The sequence below is a fragment of the Lissotriton helveticus genome, chromosome 4_1 (assembly GCF_964261635.1).
Source record: "Lissotriton helveticus chromosome 4_1, aLisHel1.1, whole genome shotgun sequence".
Taxonomy (NCBI): domain Eukaryota; kingdom Metazoa; phylum Chordata; class Amphibia; order Caudata; family Salamandridae; genus Lissotriton; species Lissotriton helveticus.
In genome coordinates this window covers 181,920,589-181,937,610 of record NC_136063.1, presented here as the reverse complement: position 1 = coordinate 181,937,610, position 17,022 = coordinate 181,920,589, and positions in this window count along the sequence as shown.

Genomic DNA, 17,022 nt, shown 5'->3' with positions numbered 1-17,022 from the left:
CCAAGGGACAGTTAGCTTTTATCACCAAGTACTGTATACAGAAGGGTGATATATACAAGGCATTGAATAAACATTGAGACATTCATAAATGTGTCCCATCCTTGACTGGTCTACTAGGGGAACGTGCGGAAGTTATTTTCAGGAGAAGTCCCACAGTGAAGGAATTGATCAGTAGAAATGATCTTGAGCCTATGATTGTTAGACCTTTTGACTGGTTACCTAAACCTCCACCAGGCTTTTACACTTGTGGCACATGTAATATGTGTGATTTTGGACTTAATAGATTAAAGGAATTGTGTTACAATATAGCTCAGACATACACTATCAGGGAGTTTATCAACTGCAATAGTGAAGGCGTTGTATATGCAATAAAGTGTGGTTGCGACAAAGTGTATATAGGCAGTACCAAGAGGAAACGTAAAATAGGAATTCAGGAGCATGTGAGATCTATTCAGAATCTAGATTTAAGATCGCCTATTTTTCAACATATTAAGGCCTGTCATCCTCTAAGAACTGAGATAAGGTTCCATGGAGTGGAGAAAGTCACACTGTGGAAAAGGGGAGGTGACTGGATACTCCATTTGAGACGGATAGAAGCATGTTGGATTAGTCGTTGTAGATTGGTTGGTTTAGGTTTGAACACTGAAAATGAGTTACATAATGTTTTGGGCTAAAGTAAGGGATGCGTCATATATGGCTTTTGAAGGGTTGTCTTATTTGGGGACCTGAATCAATCCCCAGTATGAATAACATGTTGATAGATTCAGTTATATGTCATAATCTCTTTCATACTATCTATAATTTGTGTAATTCAGTGAAACGCAGATTAGGATTACTGCTTTTGGTCAGGCTCGTGATGGAACATCAGTGAACTATAATAAGCATTGGTAAATTTAATGAATGGGCACCTCTATGTCGTAGGAGGTAGCGTCTTCCTCTACAATAGTGGTTTATTTACAAGGCTCACCTTTATTTGTATTTATATTTATCTTTCCGGTTAGAAGAGGGTTGGTAATAAGGAGTGTTTTACAGTTTCTGTATTTAATCCTGAACGCAATCAGATATGTATGAATTCTGCTCTTTGATTGGCTGTCTCCTGCACACAGGAAACAAATTAAAACCGGAAATAGTACCTACATAGGCATGCACGTATTACACTTGGTCACGCTCAGGATTACGGGTTTTTGATTGGTCACTTTTTGGTAACAGGAAACTAACTGAAGAGGAAGTGGGTTATTCCTCGCACTTGGTCTAATCGGACTTGGACCAGACGAGTTTCTTACATATTTGAAACTATCGATATCGGAAATAATATTTATTACGATGTAGGAAACTCACCTATATGGAAATAATATCTATTCATAAATGTGTGTATAGTACTTTGTGAGCTGATCGGGACATTGTTCTTTGATTGGTTATTTTTCCATTAACAGGAAGCGGAAATAATTCACACTTAGGACTTAGCCGCATCGTACTCGGATTTTAGGATGTAGTGGTGACGTATTTTCTTGGGCGCGGACCTAATTGGGAACTATAAGACTGTTGCTTGATACGCAGCGCTAATGGTGCGCGAATGAGTGGGGCGGACCAGAGAGGGAGCTTTTGTCCATTAAATTTGGCGCGTAAAGGATTGCCATTTTGATTGGCTAGAAGGGTGTTTAAATGAGGTTGGCTTTGACGACTCAAATGCACACTGGGCTGATAGGACGCCAGATGTCGCCTGCCAAGACTCCCCGTATTTAATTGCTACTTACACGATTACAAGGTGAGGATCTATGAGTTTGGATGAGTTTATCTCTAGCTGTTTATTAGGCTTTGTTCAGTCCTATTATAGGATGGAATCTAGGGGTTTATTTCTTCTTATTTTTGCAGATATGGTGCTTATGAATGAATGAAGATAAGGTGAGAAATAGCATTAGGTTGAACAGGACCTTGTTGAATGAAACTGTACAATAAGAGAGTCTGACTCCTAGCTGTTTTCTTCACAGATAGCGTTCTTTTTCAAACTATTGAATAGCATCACTTTGAAGACTTATTGAATAGAATATCACTTAATATTGGTAAGCATCCTTTGGATTACAAGTGAAGAGACTAGGTTGTGCCTCCCTATAGTAGTCTCCTGAAGTGTTTTCTTAATATTTTTACAGTGGTCTTTAAAAGGAGAAATATTTTCCCGGAGGGGAGTTTGAGGCAAAAATATTAATTAAGTATTACTTTCAGGTGAGGAATAACTTGTATTAGTGAAATGTTTTTTTTTAATATATTTGCAGGGAATGGCCCCTTATGACTAGTTAGTATTTATGATATGGGGACCTAGGTTATTCTGGGGGGGCATATGTTCAGACTGGGAGCCCTCTTCTTTATCAAAAAATTGTGACCCAACTGATTAGGATGTGACATCATGTTCAGTTATTATGGACTGTATTATTTTTTTCATCATACTTTTGAAGTAAAAGTACAACTTCATCAGTAAGTTTCATCAGACATGGATCAATATGAGTTTATGGAAGGATTGTCTTACCATGTGATGTTTGGATGCTCTTACATAATTAATTTATTTTTAATTTTTTGTATTACGTTTACAGAAGATTTCGAATGATGTTACATTGCTGTCTATATTATTGACTTTACGATTGATGAAACTGAATCTCATTTTTTCAAATTGCATATAAGGAAGAGGTAGGCTGATTAGAACACTTTGTTAAATATTTCTCGAAAATTATAATATTGGTTCATTGAGTTCCAGGGAGGTTCTATGATTAATTTTGGTTTATTAACATTTGAGCAATGTTTTTCCATTTTTTTAATGTGTTAAATAGGCAGGTGTTTAAGACTGTTCTATAAAATGATTATCAAAAGAATTTGTATTTATGAATTCTTTTCATATGAAGCATTATAGATGATTAATCTAAATCTTTTTTGATTTTGTGTCTTTGGTACAACAGCCCTGATGATGTCCATGTTTGGACGAAACGCGTCGGCTGTTTGACATGTGTATTGACACATGAATAACGAAGATGGTCTACTAACTGATCACCATCATCTCTGTTTCAATAATATCAATAAAGAACATTTTGGGAATCCACATTTGTGAACCTTTTTGATATTTCTTGTCGAATTTGTAGTTCCCTCAATTCATTGTATATTTATTATGGACATTATTGGATTTTTTCGGTGGATCCAAATAAGGTTTTGAGCTGACATTGGACTGTTACCTATTGGAACTACTTCATATATGAATTTGGTTATTGTCTGTGCTGACTGAGTAACCCTCACCGTTCTCTGTGTACTAGTATTCAAATGGGCAACAAGGCAATGTGTCATGCAGGGGCCTGATCACGTTTTATAAATCCATGGGGAAAAGGCATTTTATACACCCATTGAAAGTCCAAAATGTGAAAATTCCTCCTACTTTAAGTTATGCCTCAGAATATTTTCCAATAAAGAATTGGCCTTTTATGAAGGTAAAATTATAAGGAAAGTTCATACCATAAATTAAGCTAGCCCGGTTTCTCAAGTATGTACTCGCAGGCAATTGTGAAAATAGTAAGTTGGGCTCACTGTTTTTTAGATGCCTCAAAGGGGACATTGAGAGAGCTGCTAAATCATGAAACCTTTAGAGCTCCTTCAAGAATTAACATATTTAGATCAAATCTCCAAATCGCTTTAGATATCCTTAATGGTCTTGAGATTGTTTTTGAGAAATGCTATATAGCAGATATACATTTTATTCTGGATGTTGAGCGTTGCAATCATCTTCAATTATATAAATTATTTACCTATGAACTATTCTTCAAGGACCTTCACTAGTGTCTGTCTCTATCTGTTGTGCTTAATACTAGAAGAGTCATTATTTTGCTGAAGATAGATAAAATCCCTTTTGAGGTTTTCACTGGTAAATGAATAGATCAGACAGGAGAATCTTGGCCTTTCCTTTTAGTCAATGGAGAGATTCAAGATTTATGACATACCTTTATCATTTGTCCAGCACTTGCAGAATCACTAAGTTTTTTTAATAACCTTTGACTTTTAACTATAACGGATAAATATCTGTTGAATTTTTTGACGTTTCTAATATTTCCAAAGAATAAACATGTTTGCTTTTTCTATTTAAGTTTTAAAAAATATTTTAGCAGTCTATTTTTTTATGACCAAGAAGTTTATGGTATTAATCTCTCTAATTATATTATACTCATCATCATCAAACACCTTTATTTCGGTCAATAAGACCATGAAAGTATAAATACATTACAATCCAGAACATAACATTATAGGATTAAAGCACACCAAACACAAGTATAAAAGTTTGAATGCAACAACTGTTTCAACAACGGGAAATTGGCTACGCGGATCATCCTGGCGTTTGATACAATGAAAGTGCAAATGCAATAATGGCACAGAAGAAAAAAAAGAAAAATACGCAAGCAAAAGTGCAAGCTGGCAAATCAATTCATTGGGAAGATCAAGCAGTGCAAGCAGAATTACTAAAATCAATACAATACATAAAACTGTAAAGGATTGTACATAATATACCTCAATTAAAAATCATAATTTCATATTAAAAGATTAAAATATTTAAAAAACCATTAAAAGAAATAATAAAAAAAATTATTTGCTTCTCTCCATAATTACAAGGGGAAAATTGATCTATGCACTAACAACTTAAATTATTGTTGTTGTGTGCCTCTCTTTTTCTCTTTTTCGAAGAGTGCCCATCGCCTGCGCCACATTGCATTTAAAAAACAGGAAATCAAAAACACAATGGGTTTAGAGGTATCAGGCTTCAGAACTCTAAATGCCACCTGGCATTGCACAAACCCCAAATTCCGACACAACTGTATAAGCCAACATCGCCTAGCCACTTTGGACCCGGGGCAAAAGAACAGCACATGCAGCTCTGACTCCTCTTGATGGTTACATGCTGGGCACCCACGTTGTGCCGATCCAGACCATTTAGCAGTAAAGGACCAAAGGGGAAGGGTACTATTTCTGAACTGAAGGTATACTTTTCTTGCTGAGAATGGTATAATGTCATCCAGAAAGGGTTCTAGATTGTACTCATCTTTTACAGTGAGAAATTCTACTGTCAGAACACCTAAATACGGATTTCCATAGATGGCTTCCAATTTTTGGATACGATAAGTTCACACCAGTTCAGCTCGTGAAACTGCAAAGCAAGTTTCTTCAGGATTATTCCAAAGGGTTGGCTTGCCTATCCTTGCACATTCGTCCCTTATGTGTGCAAACCAGGAAATTTATTTCCACCCTTGGGAAACCTAATAGCTCTTTGGTTTCTACCTGAAACTCTACCAGTTCTGGGGTCACCCACATGCTACGCCAAAAGGTTAGGGGTCGTAGAGCAACCTAATCTTCAATCTGCCTTATACCTAAATCCAGCCGCAGCAGGGTTAGCGGGGTGCTGAGCGGAAGGCCCAGAATTTGTCTGAGAAAACTGTTCTCGACTTTACTTAGAAGGGTAGGAGAACAGTGGCCTCAGATTTCAGCCTCATACAACGTGGCTCCCCTTGCTTGAGCCCATATATTAAAATGGCAGGACCAATAGGTTTGAGGGTTGATTCCCTTTGCAATTTGGCTATTCCCCCGGAGGTCTGTGCTGATTTAAGCTTGGCTTTGGCTATTTGAGGCCCCCAATCCATGAATTCAGTGAGGTTAACCCCTAAGTAGTCAAACACAGGAACCCTTTCCAGTGCTATACCATTTAGGTGGGGATTTGCACATGTTTTCTTGGCTCGATTGACTACCATAAACTTGGTTTCCATGGTGTTAATCTCCAGGCCCCTGTTTTTGCAAAAGATGACAAAGCTGTCCAGGATCTTCTGGACTCCCATCGGCAACTTGGACAGCAAAAGAGTGTCATCCGCAAACCTCAATGCTGGAACCTTTGTGTTTGCTAGTTTGGGGGCATCATTGTACCTCTGTAAATTGGGCAATAAGAGCATTGACGAAGAGGCAAAACAGGGTTGGTGCAAGCACACAACCCTGCCTCACTCCTCTGTCAACTGGGGTCTGGTGGTTAATTCTACCCCTTTTCCACATCTTACTCGGACATAGTTGGCGTCATGCAGCTTGATAAGCATGCTTAACAAGTAAGAGGGAATCCCCAATTCTCTAAGTAACCCCATAGTTTGATTCTGGGCACTAAATCAAAAGCCGTTACAGGTCCACGAAAATCAAATAGAGGCAGCCACCCTCCATTGACACCGTTTTTCAAAGAATAAGTTGGAGTCTATATATTTGGTCTACGGTGGAAGTGTTCTTCCTGAATCCGGCTTGGTAGGGGCTTAAAACATCATTCTCTTGAATCCACCCCTGGATTTGGTCTAGGAGTACTTGTGCAAACAGCTTTTGGGTGACATTGATCAAACTGATTGGTCTATAGTTTGCAGGGAGTAGTGGAGAGCCCTTTTTCAGGACTGGGACAATTTCTGCCCCAGCCCAGGTATCAGGGATCGGCATATCATTCATTATAGCCCGAATAGTATGCACAAATAGGGACCCCAGATAGTAGGTTCTTCTCAAAACAAATCCCCAGCTAACCTGTCTAAGCCAGGTGGTTTGCCTGCTGGAAGTTTCTCAATCGCCTTGGTAACCTCAAGGAGGGTAATCCCAAGGGGCACCTTGTTGCCCTGTCTGGGTACGGGGGTATTTGAGTCCACTGCCAGGCCAGTACGTACACCCAGGTCCCCTTGGTGGTTGATGTCACTACTAAAATGGGAACCAGTGTCGGTTTCTATTGTATATAACACCCAGAAGTGGTCAGCCCACTTTTCTGCTGGAATATTCGGTTCATTAGCTGAGGTTCCCTCCCTGCGACCTGTTCTAACTATAGCCCAGAATTCCTTCATATACTGGTTGAATAGGGCGGTTTTGATGTCCTCCCATTTATCCACTTCCCAGGACTGCTTTGCCTGGCAGTCAGCATCTTTATATAAAACCCTCTTTGTTTTGGTTAAAAGCTTATTTTTTGCTTTAATAGCCGCTATCAATGCCTGTTTAGCCTTGCGACAGTTATCATTAAACCACGTCTGGGATACCATTTTTTTCTTGGCCGTACTACCGGGTAGAATATATCAGCTAGTCTAGTAACCAAACTCTTGTGGAATTCTCCAACCTGAATAATATAGGCTGTGTTATCCCAGTCGGCAGAAATGCTGCTAAGTTCTTGCAGAGCTGGTATTACTGCTTCGTAAAGGGCTCCCAGCTTCTAAGGAGTTTGTTTTATTGTCCCCCACTTAATTCTTCTCCTGTTATTGGTAATTCATAACCTGTTCTCCACGGGGGTATTACTAACAGGGAGAATTCCTGAATCTGGAACGTTCGTTGTCAGTGCCAGGGCATTATGGTCACTATCTTGACGTGTTACTACAAAAAAATCAGGAACCCTATGCCATGAACTAGACTCCACTAAGATATAATCTAAAAGGGAAGCTTGGCCAATTGTATTGAAGGTTGACTTTCCTGGCCTGTCAGAAATTGTACGACCATTGCACGCTCTCAGAGAGTGGTTTAAGAGAATGGCGTTTAATTGGAGTACAATGGGGGACCAGGACTTAACCGGTTGGATTTGTAGGTCCGGAATAGCCCACTGGAGGTCCTCCTCATTGGTAATCAGATCATGAATGCCAGAAAGGGGCTTGAATTGGCAATTAAAATCGCCCCCAACTATTAGCCTCGTGTTGGGCGGCACAGAGGGAATGAAGGCGTTTAGGTCGTCAAGGGTTCTTCATTCCTGGCTCAAACTTACAAGGCGGGAGTAAACGTTAATGATAGAAAACTTCAACTTAGAAGGAAAGGTAAGCGTTACACATTGAATGTCATTGGAGGAGATGATCAAGGAACTGGCTGAGCAGCCCACATGGGAGGCAACACAAATAGATAGTCCCCCAAACAGTCTGCCCCTCTCTCTGATGACAGCTGGAATATTAAAAGTCCCAAATCCCACCCTTGCACACGCATCTCTTGCCCGTGTTTCCTGGAACAAGCAAATGTCAAACTGATCCACAAAAAGTCCCCATTCAGGGCAAGAGAGTTTACCCTTGATGCCAGCCACATTCCAAGAGAGGATCTTCACCTCCCTGCCTGTGCTTGAGATTCCTCCCGGGAGATCGGTGCAGGGTACTACTATGCTTGGTGGGATTAACCCCTGTGCGATGTTATTAGAAGGGGCAGGAGAACTTGTGGATGTCAACCCCGGTAAAAAACATAGGCCCTCCTGGGCCTTGCTCCCCTGCAAGGTAGCTAGAACACAAGCCCCCGGTTCTGGACCTATATCCGTTCTGGAGGGCCATTTTGTGCTCCCTTGGTCTAACTTTACTCGTCCTCTCGGGGGCATCGGGGTGCTCTTTGAATAGCCCAGACCCCCTATCCCTGATGGTCAATCCACATCTTCCAGAGCCCCATAGCGGTTATTTATGGGCAAATTAAAAAACAGAGATCTAATGGGAGGGTATCTGCGGCCCAGATTCAGATTTTCAATTAAATACATTTGATGCCCTGAGGTTACATTTGCCCTACCGGAGTTAGAACAGGGGGAGTAGAAATAATCAAGTAGAAAAGCTTGCACCTCTGTATGGGGCTCTGCAGGGCCGGCTTTATAATTTAGTAGCATGTGTACAAACTGGGGATTTTTAAAATGAATGACCACACAATCCCCTTGATTTGGTTTGGTACTGGGACCCACCCAATCTACTCTCCGCAACATTAAAATTTCTCCCGGCCTCTCATAAGGAAACTGCCTGTGTTTGGCTATCCAGAATAAACTCTTGTTCCTGAGATCTAGTTGTGATTCCCCCTGGGTGTTATTGAGAGGTGGGACCCAAGTCAGAATGATTACATAGGGTGTGGATGCTGGTGGAAGATTTATAGTTGGCAAGGAAGATGCTACTGTCCTACCCACAGGACACTCTTCCCTCCTCAGCTCTTCTCTATTTGTACTAGGCCCTGCTGCAGTACTAATGGATTGTTGGATACCCCGTGTATTACCGATTGAGGTGCTACTCTCAACCGCACTGCGAGGTGTTCTCAGCCTTGTGTTTGCTCTCCGCTCTTGCTCTCACTGTGCACCAAGATGCTGGGGGGTGCAACTGTTGTCTCGTCTAGTGATCTGTTGCATGATAGGGGCGTGAGTGCTGGGTATCAAGTGTTTGTCTAAGCGAGCCCAGGACTTGGGATCTGACTGGCAATAAGTACCGCCCTCCCTCGATGGAAGTTGTGTTACGCTGGAGCTAGCTTCCAGTGGGACGAAGTGCTACTGAAGAAGTGTTAGACATAGGCAGGTCTACTGTCGGGACAAAAAGGTCAGGAGTGATTGACAACCGCCTTTCGGTGCGTTCAATTTCTGTGGTAACAGCATCTATGGCCCTTTGTAGCATTTTATCAATTGAGGTTGGGAGGGGCGGGGAAGAAGGGTTGACTTGGGCGCGGTGCTCTTTGATAGTACAAGTACGTTTCCCCATATTATAATGTAAAAGGGCGCTCCGTGCTAATACCACCCTTTGTGCAGCTGTGACAAACCGACGGGCAGTAAGCAGACACACAAGACTTTAAGCAGTATGCTCAGGGAGGATACAAAAAGAGTTCATTATACCCATAGGTGGAAGAACCAGTTAAGCTATTCCCCTCGAAGTCCGCATGAATATTAACAGTCAACAGTGAACATGCAGCAATTATAGTTTGTAATGGCAACCAGTCTTTAAAATTTAAAATGATGATCAATAACTTCCTCCAAAGGCCAGATGAAATCAAGGGGGGTGGCTCTGCCCTGCCTCTTCCTGTCAATGACGGCCAAGGACAGGCCCGCCCTCGGCCCGGGCTTTGCCCGGGCGTGTCCCGCGTCGCAGCAAAGGCAACAGCCCTTTTAGGCGTGTGATGGCTCCTCCCCACACCTGTGTCAGCTGGATGGAGGTGCAGTGATCCCTGGGACTTGGAGTCCCTCCAGGGTTGGCGCGGCTCTGCGCTCGTGCAGGTCAGGGCTCAGAGGTGGGGAAAACAACAGCAGTCTTCTACCTGAGATTCTCATCATGGTGCACCAGGCAGCATAATCTAGCCCCCACCAGCAAAGAAACGGCTCCTCGTGTCCCGCGAGTATATTATACTACAAGTAACCTATCAAAAACAAAGTCCATCACCTTTGGGAAGCGGAAGCATCAGAGCGGCGGGTGTTTTTTTAATGCCAAAAGTATCGAAACAATGACATCGTATAAATAGTTGGGCATTTATATGGAATGCAGGGGATCCTTCCTAAAACAGAAATAAGTGGTTAAATCAAAAGCACTGTCATTCGACACAGCATTAATGAAGCTCGCGAAATACTTACTTGGCCCCAGCCTTTTTCCCTTTCCGACAGTTGTGAAGGTTAAGGTGACAAATTATCTAACATACGGTCAAGAGATAATGTTGGAAAGTCATTTTATTATGCTGAATAAAATAACAACCAGAATTTTCAAGCGAGTCTGACACCTACCAAAATCTGCATCACCGGCTCCGATCAGGCTTTAGTTCGGTCTCTTGGATCATCAGTGTGTCGGAGCTGGTGCATTTATCAAGCTGTGTAACAGACTGCGCAACTTGCGGGAAGAAAGCCTGGAGACCATGCTGTGGCAAGAAATATCGACTGGCCAAATCAGTCAAAAACATCGATGTCATCTTGATCACTCCTTGCAACTGCTCAATGTTGTAGAATACTGCGGTACTAACCCACCCCAGCAGGCACTAAAACTAGCCATCAAAAGAGGTGTTCGGCTTTGGTCCTTTCATTCAGATAGGGCACAATTGTTTAAAAGAGAACATGCTTGGACTTTAATTGTGGAGTACAAACCCAGATCAGAGTCGCCTTATTTATCAAGCACTTATGCACTTTCTTGGAAGAAAAGATATATGGCACTGAGAATGGGTGAATGGCCTTTTTTAACACACCTGCCAGCATGGCGCCGCTCAAGTGACGATACCAAGTGTAGGGGGTGCGGGCACCATTCAGAATCGATTAAGCATGTGGTTTATGTCTGTCCCGCTTTTTTCAATTTCAGAAGGATTTTGCTGCTGGTGAATGGATCAAACAAGGAGCCCGATCATGCCGACAAGCCATTGGGGCAGCTATGAACCCAGAAAACACGATGCTCAACATCCGTTTTACCAAATTCGTCACAAGAACGGCCAAAAATCCCAGAACGGCAGGATTGCAATTAAAAAAAAAAAAAAAAAAAAAAAAAACGGCAGGATTGCAATTAACCCCGCCACAACCTGTACCCCTATGAACATACCTGAGCCCCAACAAACTCTTGACCACCAAAGACAACAACCAATGCCTGCTCCTGCTTTCATTGTTTTATTACCCCCTACTTTATTTCCCCAACGTCAAGGTTCAGTTGTTCTTTTATTGTTCTTACTGACGATGATATCATTTTTGGCAACCCACATCCTCTACCAGATAACCATGAAATTGGTTAATTTGTGCATCTAACAATAAGGACATTACCCCCCAATGAACTCTAGCAACATTTGTGCTTCCTTTTTAAACTACTTTGTATCAATGACTCACTTTTTAACATTTTTAACTTTTCTATTTTTGTGCTTTTTGTGCTTAAGAAGTATTGTGTTTCTTTCTTTTTTCATTTTGATTGTCATGATTTTAACTAATCAAACAATAAATATAAATATAAATAAATAAATAATTATATTTAAATTCTATTTAATTTTAATATTATTGATCTCAACAGAAGTGCAAATATGGGTAAATAAACTTGCAACTTGAAACTATAGAAGATAAACATTCAAATGCAATAATCCATACACAATGTTAAACACATACATTGGCAATGTAAACTGCCCTCCTTCACTTGATTTAAAGAATGTAGTGAATTGGACTAAGAAGTAGAAGGGAGAGAGGCATAGACCTTAGTGTAAGTTTTGGCTGAGCATTCCCAATTTTTTCGCGATCTAGCACCTAAAGCACAAAGCAGGTTTCTGGGAAGTATCTTAGGTGTATCCTTTGTTACTTGACATTATCAAAGACTGCTCTCCAAGCAAGTGCGTGTGTAGTAATGACCAGTACAAAAACTACATTAAAGTTACAAATGGAAAAAGATACAAAGCACAGACCAATTTAGTAATAAGCAATAAAATGGAATGAATAAAACATTAAAAAAATTAAAGAAATGGGTTACAGAGATCTGGTGATATAAACTACAAAAGAAATGTAAACAGTGTCCACGGGATACATTAAAGATTTGAAAAGTCTAATTTAGTCATTATGGCAACCATTACAGTGTGAGAGTAAAGTGAGTGGGTTACTTAGATCAGCAGTTTCAATTTCTCAATAAGACTGTGAGATAGAACTCAAAATACGCCAATGCAGCTTATCTAGATCACATATACTTAGGCACAAAATATTCTTAGTATCACTGAAGCCTTCAAGTCTGTCAAAAGATTGCACATAATTGAAAACTGCAGTTGCCTACGTTGCCACTCTGTTCACTGTACAACTTTGTCCCCCAAGGGCATGCTGTCTTCTGGGTTTAGTCACGTTTTTGAAGTGAGACTTTTCTTGGTGGAACAAAGCTGGAAGCAACACGTGGGACTAGTTCCACAAGGTTGGATGCCTGATGTCTGTGGTCCCACCAAAGTCCTGAGTTTCAAGGTAAAAAGCTGACAGCAGGAAAAAGCAGGACATTTAGCCCATCTTGAGTGCCCCTACATCACAAGGATGTTGGGTATCCTTAGTACCTTATAACAACAACAAGCAGAACATCATCTCTCTGGTCAATCTCAGTGGAATAGCTCCACACATAGTCCTTTCCCACTGGCCTGCTGGGTCTTCTTACAAGATGCTCTCAATCCACTTCTTTCTGTTGCGTACAAGGTGGGAAGATTCCCTGGACACAGAAATGTCCTTCAGCTCTGCAGATTCAAGAGGAATCAGGTTTCCCTCAGTCTTTCCTTGAATAACAGGAGGATGCCATATGTACTCTCTTTCAATCTTCCCAGATTTCAGCAGCATTTTGATTTCAATGTGAGGAGAATCCCATTTTCTAGGGGTGACATAGCAGTTATTAGTAATGAAGCTAAATATATTCCCGCAGAATTCCTCTGCTGTGCTTTCATTTTATTTTCCAACACTGTCTTTGTTTTGGCAGGAATGATGTCAGATAGCACGATTTTTCCAAAGTGGTTGAAGAAAGGTTCAGGCTGGCTTCCCTGTGGGGGCTCTATTAGAATGCCCCTGTCATTAATGAGAAGCAATTTTAAATTGTTCACCTATCTGTTTCCGCCTCCCTACCCTCCCTTGAACGGAAGCACCACAATGCATGTGAGAAGGCTGTCTACAAGGACTTTCCCTCTGTGTCTCCCCCTATGATGTATGTGCAACATTGACAGGAGGCTAGGTTAGGGTGGCCTTTTTGCGGAAAAACTGCCCAACACCGCCCCCCACCCTCACAACGTCTTTCACATTTGGGTGGTTTATGACAGAGCCACCTCTTGTAATTATTTTTTCTTTTCCTGCCAATGGTGAACCCACTGAAGGGGCTTTGGAGAAAAAAACGAATCATCTAATACAATTACCTAACTTTCTGCACCTGCTCTTGGCAAAGGGGAAATCTAACTGCAGATCACAAAAGGGGAATCCTAGAGAGACTGACTATTATTGATTTGTGTACTTAAAAGGTAAAATTGAACAACACGTTTTGAAATTATTTTTGTGAGACTTGGATTAAAAATCTAGGTTTACGGCTAAATCTGATTTTAAATAATTGGTCAAAACATAAGAGTTCAGTAAATAAATGCAATTCAGTAAACAAATTCTGTAGTCACGGGTGTGCCTCTAATATTCTCCCCCGTTCAAATTTGCGCCAGAATGGTCTGATCTGCTGTAGATACAGCCAGCAGCAGAACCGCTATGCATTTGCGGTGGTGCGCCCCCCGACCGGGTCGGCCGTACAAATCAAGGTCCACAAGTTACCCAAAGGGCGGGGCTCACTCCCTAATCAGCGCGTTCCACATTAGAGGAGAGAAAGGCGTAACCAGCCTCAGCAGAGCCTGACGCGTTTCGGGATCCTCCCTTCTTCAAAGGCTTCTCTGCTACCGAATGACAGCCAACAAAAAGACACCGGTGTTTGTCCCTCTTTTATTGTAACACTTACACTCAGGTATGTAAACATATCCATGATGCATTCTGGGGCCGGTAGTCTTTCCAATTCAACCCCAGTGGGCTGATGGCTGCAATTCAGTAAATAAATTCTGTAGTCACAGGTGTGCCTCTCATATTCTCCCCCGTTCAAATTTGTGCCAGAATGGTCTGATCTGCTGTAGATTCAGCCAGCAGCAGAACCGCTATGCATTTGCGGCGGTGCGCCCCCCGGCCGGGTCAGCCGTACAAATCAAGGTCCACAAGTTACCCAAAGGGCGGAGCTCACTCCCTAATCAGCGCGTTCCACATTAGAGGAGAGAAAGGCATAACCAGCGTCAGCAGAGCCTGACGCGTTTCGGGATCCACTTTTCATTTTCATTTCATTTTCTAAATTAACTTTTTAGGAGGGTTTCATTCACGTCACCCCCCATAAATTAATTTTATGGAAAACCGAGCAGTATTTGCACACTTATCGCCCAGAACAGTGTGTGACATACTCCCAATATGGCCGCCGCCATTGCCATAGGCTGACGGCCATTTTTTGATCCCCCCAAGCAGACTATGCTTTCCGCAATGACAATGCGGAAATGATAGCTTATAAGCAGGAACCAGACATGCACTCACCACTATGCGGTCCGGAGGTAGCAGTGTAGGTGAGTAAGCCAGCGTGCTAATGAGCAAGTAAGTGCCCGTTTTCACTCCCACAGGTGCCGAGAGACGGCGGACTGCAGGCAGAACCAGCAAAAATCTGATTTGAGTTTCTACCTAAATAGCCACTAACACGCCAATATTTTCCCCCGTATTTTCTCCCTCACAACTAGTTTCAAGAGATACCAACAACTCTCCGCGACCATGGGGTAAATAATGTATATAATTTTCTGTTTTTTGCATTGCGTGTGTGTTGTGTCACGGAGTGCCAGTTTCACGGTTCTTAACCAAAGACACTTTTTCCTAAAACACGCCAACTGGCTTCCTTTATTATGGACCAAGGCACAGGAAATGTTTTTAAAAAACCTCACATTCTGTGTCTTTCGTGTGCAGAGATTAAGATTACAAAACTACAATGTAAATGCGAAGCGGCCTTTGGAACCCCTTGACCATATTGTGTGTGTTTTCGACCCTACAGATACTATGTGACTATCAATATACGTATACACATGCTTTACTGTTGCAGCATTTAATTATCAAGATTTTACCTCACTTGAGCACAACTAGGAGTGGCAAACACAGGGCTCGTCCCTGTGTAGTCCTGAGGAAGAGCTTGGGGAACGCTCGAAACATGTTGACTCGAATTACTAGGTACACCTAACTCATTGTAATTAGGACCCCTAGTGTTCTACCCCATTTTCTTATCATACCTACTAGGAGCAAGAATAAATCATGGTCGCCCACTGTATAGGTAATTTTAAATCACTTCTAAACCCACTCCACTTCACTACACTGACTGCACTACACATAATCCATCACTTCAGTGCTCCTACGTAATTCCGCAAGTCGTAGCACGCCTCAGTCAGTAGAGGCCCCATGAAGAAGCATGTCACCGTGGGGAAACCCTGGTGAGTGAGGGGACTCAAGAAAGAAAACTTTTTGTTTCTGACGCTTAACTATTCCAACTCCAGCGAGTGTTGTGAATACCAGTCATCCAAGGGCTAGGTTCTTGATCCCTAGATTCAGGGATTTGCAGGTGTTATAAATGTGACATGCATTTGTTGTGAATTGTTGAAACTTTTTTTTGCTCTACTTCTTTGGGATTGGTTAGTGGGAGAAGTGTGGAGTACATGAAAGGCCAGATGTAGGACCATTCCGTTTTGTGGGTCGCAAATTGCGATTTTTTTAAGACTTTCAATTAGCGACTTGCAAAGTGGAATGTACTAATGTGTCTCAGACACATTTAGCAATTCCCAATGAAGTCGCAAATGACCTGCTTCATCAATGTTCATAAGGCAGGTCATAATCTGCGGCCCATTGGGAATCGACTTTAATCACAAGGATTGTGGGCTGCTGCTGGGGACAGCAGACCACAATGCCTGTGTTTGCTTTTAAAATAAAGCACCTTTTTTTTCAAATGCTGCCTGTTTTCCTTAAACTAAAACGAGATTTGTTTAAAAGAAAAAAAAGAAAAGTTTTCATTTTGTAAGGGCAGGCAGTGGTCCGTGGGACCACTGCCTGCTCTTAAAAGTATTTTTTCTGCCAAACACAAAGGGGAAAGGGTCCCCTGGGGACCCCTCCCTGCTTGTGACTGGCTTACCACCAATTTTAAATTGGTATTGTCTGCAAAACAATCGTACATTACCCTGCAACTCGCTATTAGGAAGGGATGCCCTTGGCACGCCCCTTCCTAATAGTTACTCGCAAGCCCTAATTTACAAGTCGGTAATAGGTTACCGACTCTCAAAATAAGATTTGCACAACATCCTACAACCCTTTTTAGAAGTCCCAAATGGCCCAATTTCCATTTGCGGCTGCTAAAAATGGTCATCCACCTGGCCCGAAAAGTGATGGCAGCATCACCCGTCATGGTAAAAAGTTGTGGGTGATAGGTTAGTTTGCCATGGGGTAGCAGATGAGGTCCAGCATGCTATTTTTTATGTGGGCTGTGTAATATCAACAGTGGCCAGCTGGGCAAGCTGGGAGTCCTTATTTGTTCTATTGATATGTCACTTGGGAGGTTAAATTTGCCAAGAAAGACGCTGTTCTTGTAGCAGGTGGAAGATGCTGTGATGAAGTCAGGCATCCCAGAGTTGAATACTCAGTTGGTGCTCAGTGGTTGGAGGAGCTTGACAGTCTGCCTGGATGATAGCTGGAACAGGCAACCAAGGAGTTTGAAGGTGCTAAAAGTTGGTTCTATGTGAGTAGTTCATGCACATGAAGTACCAACA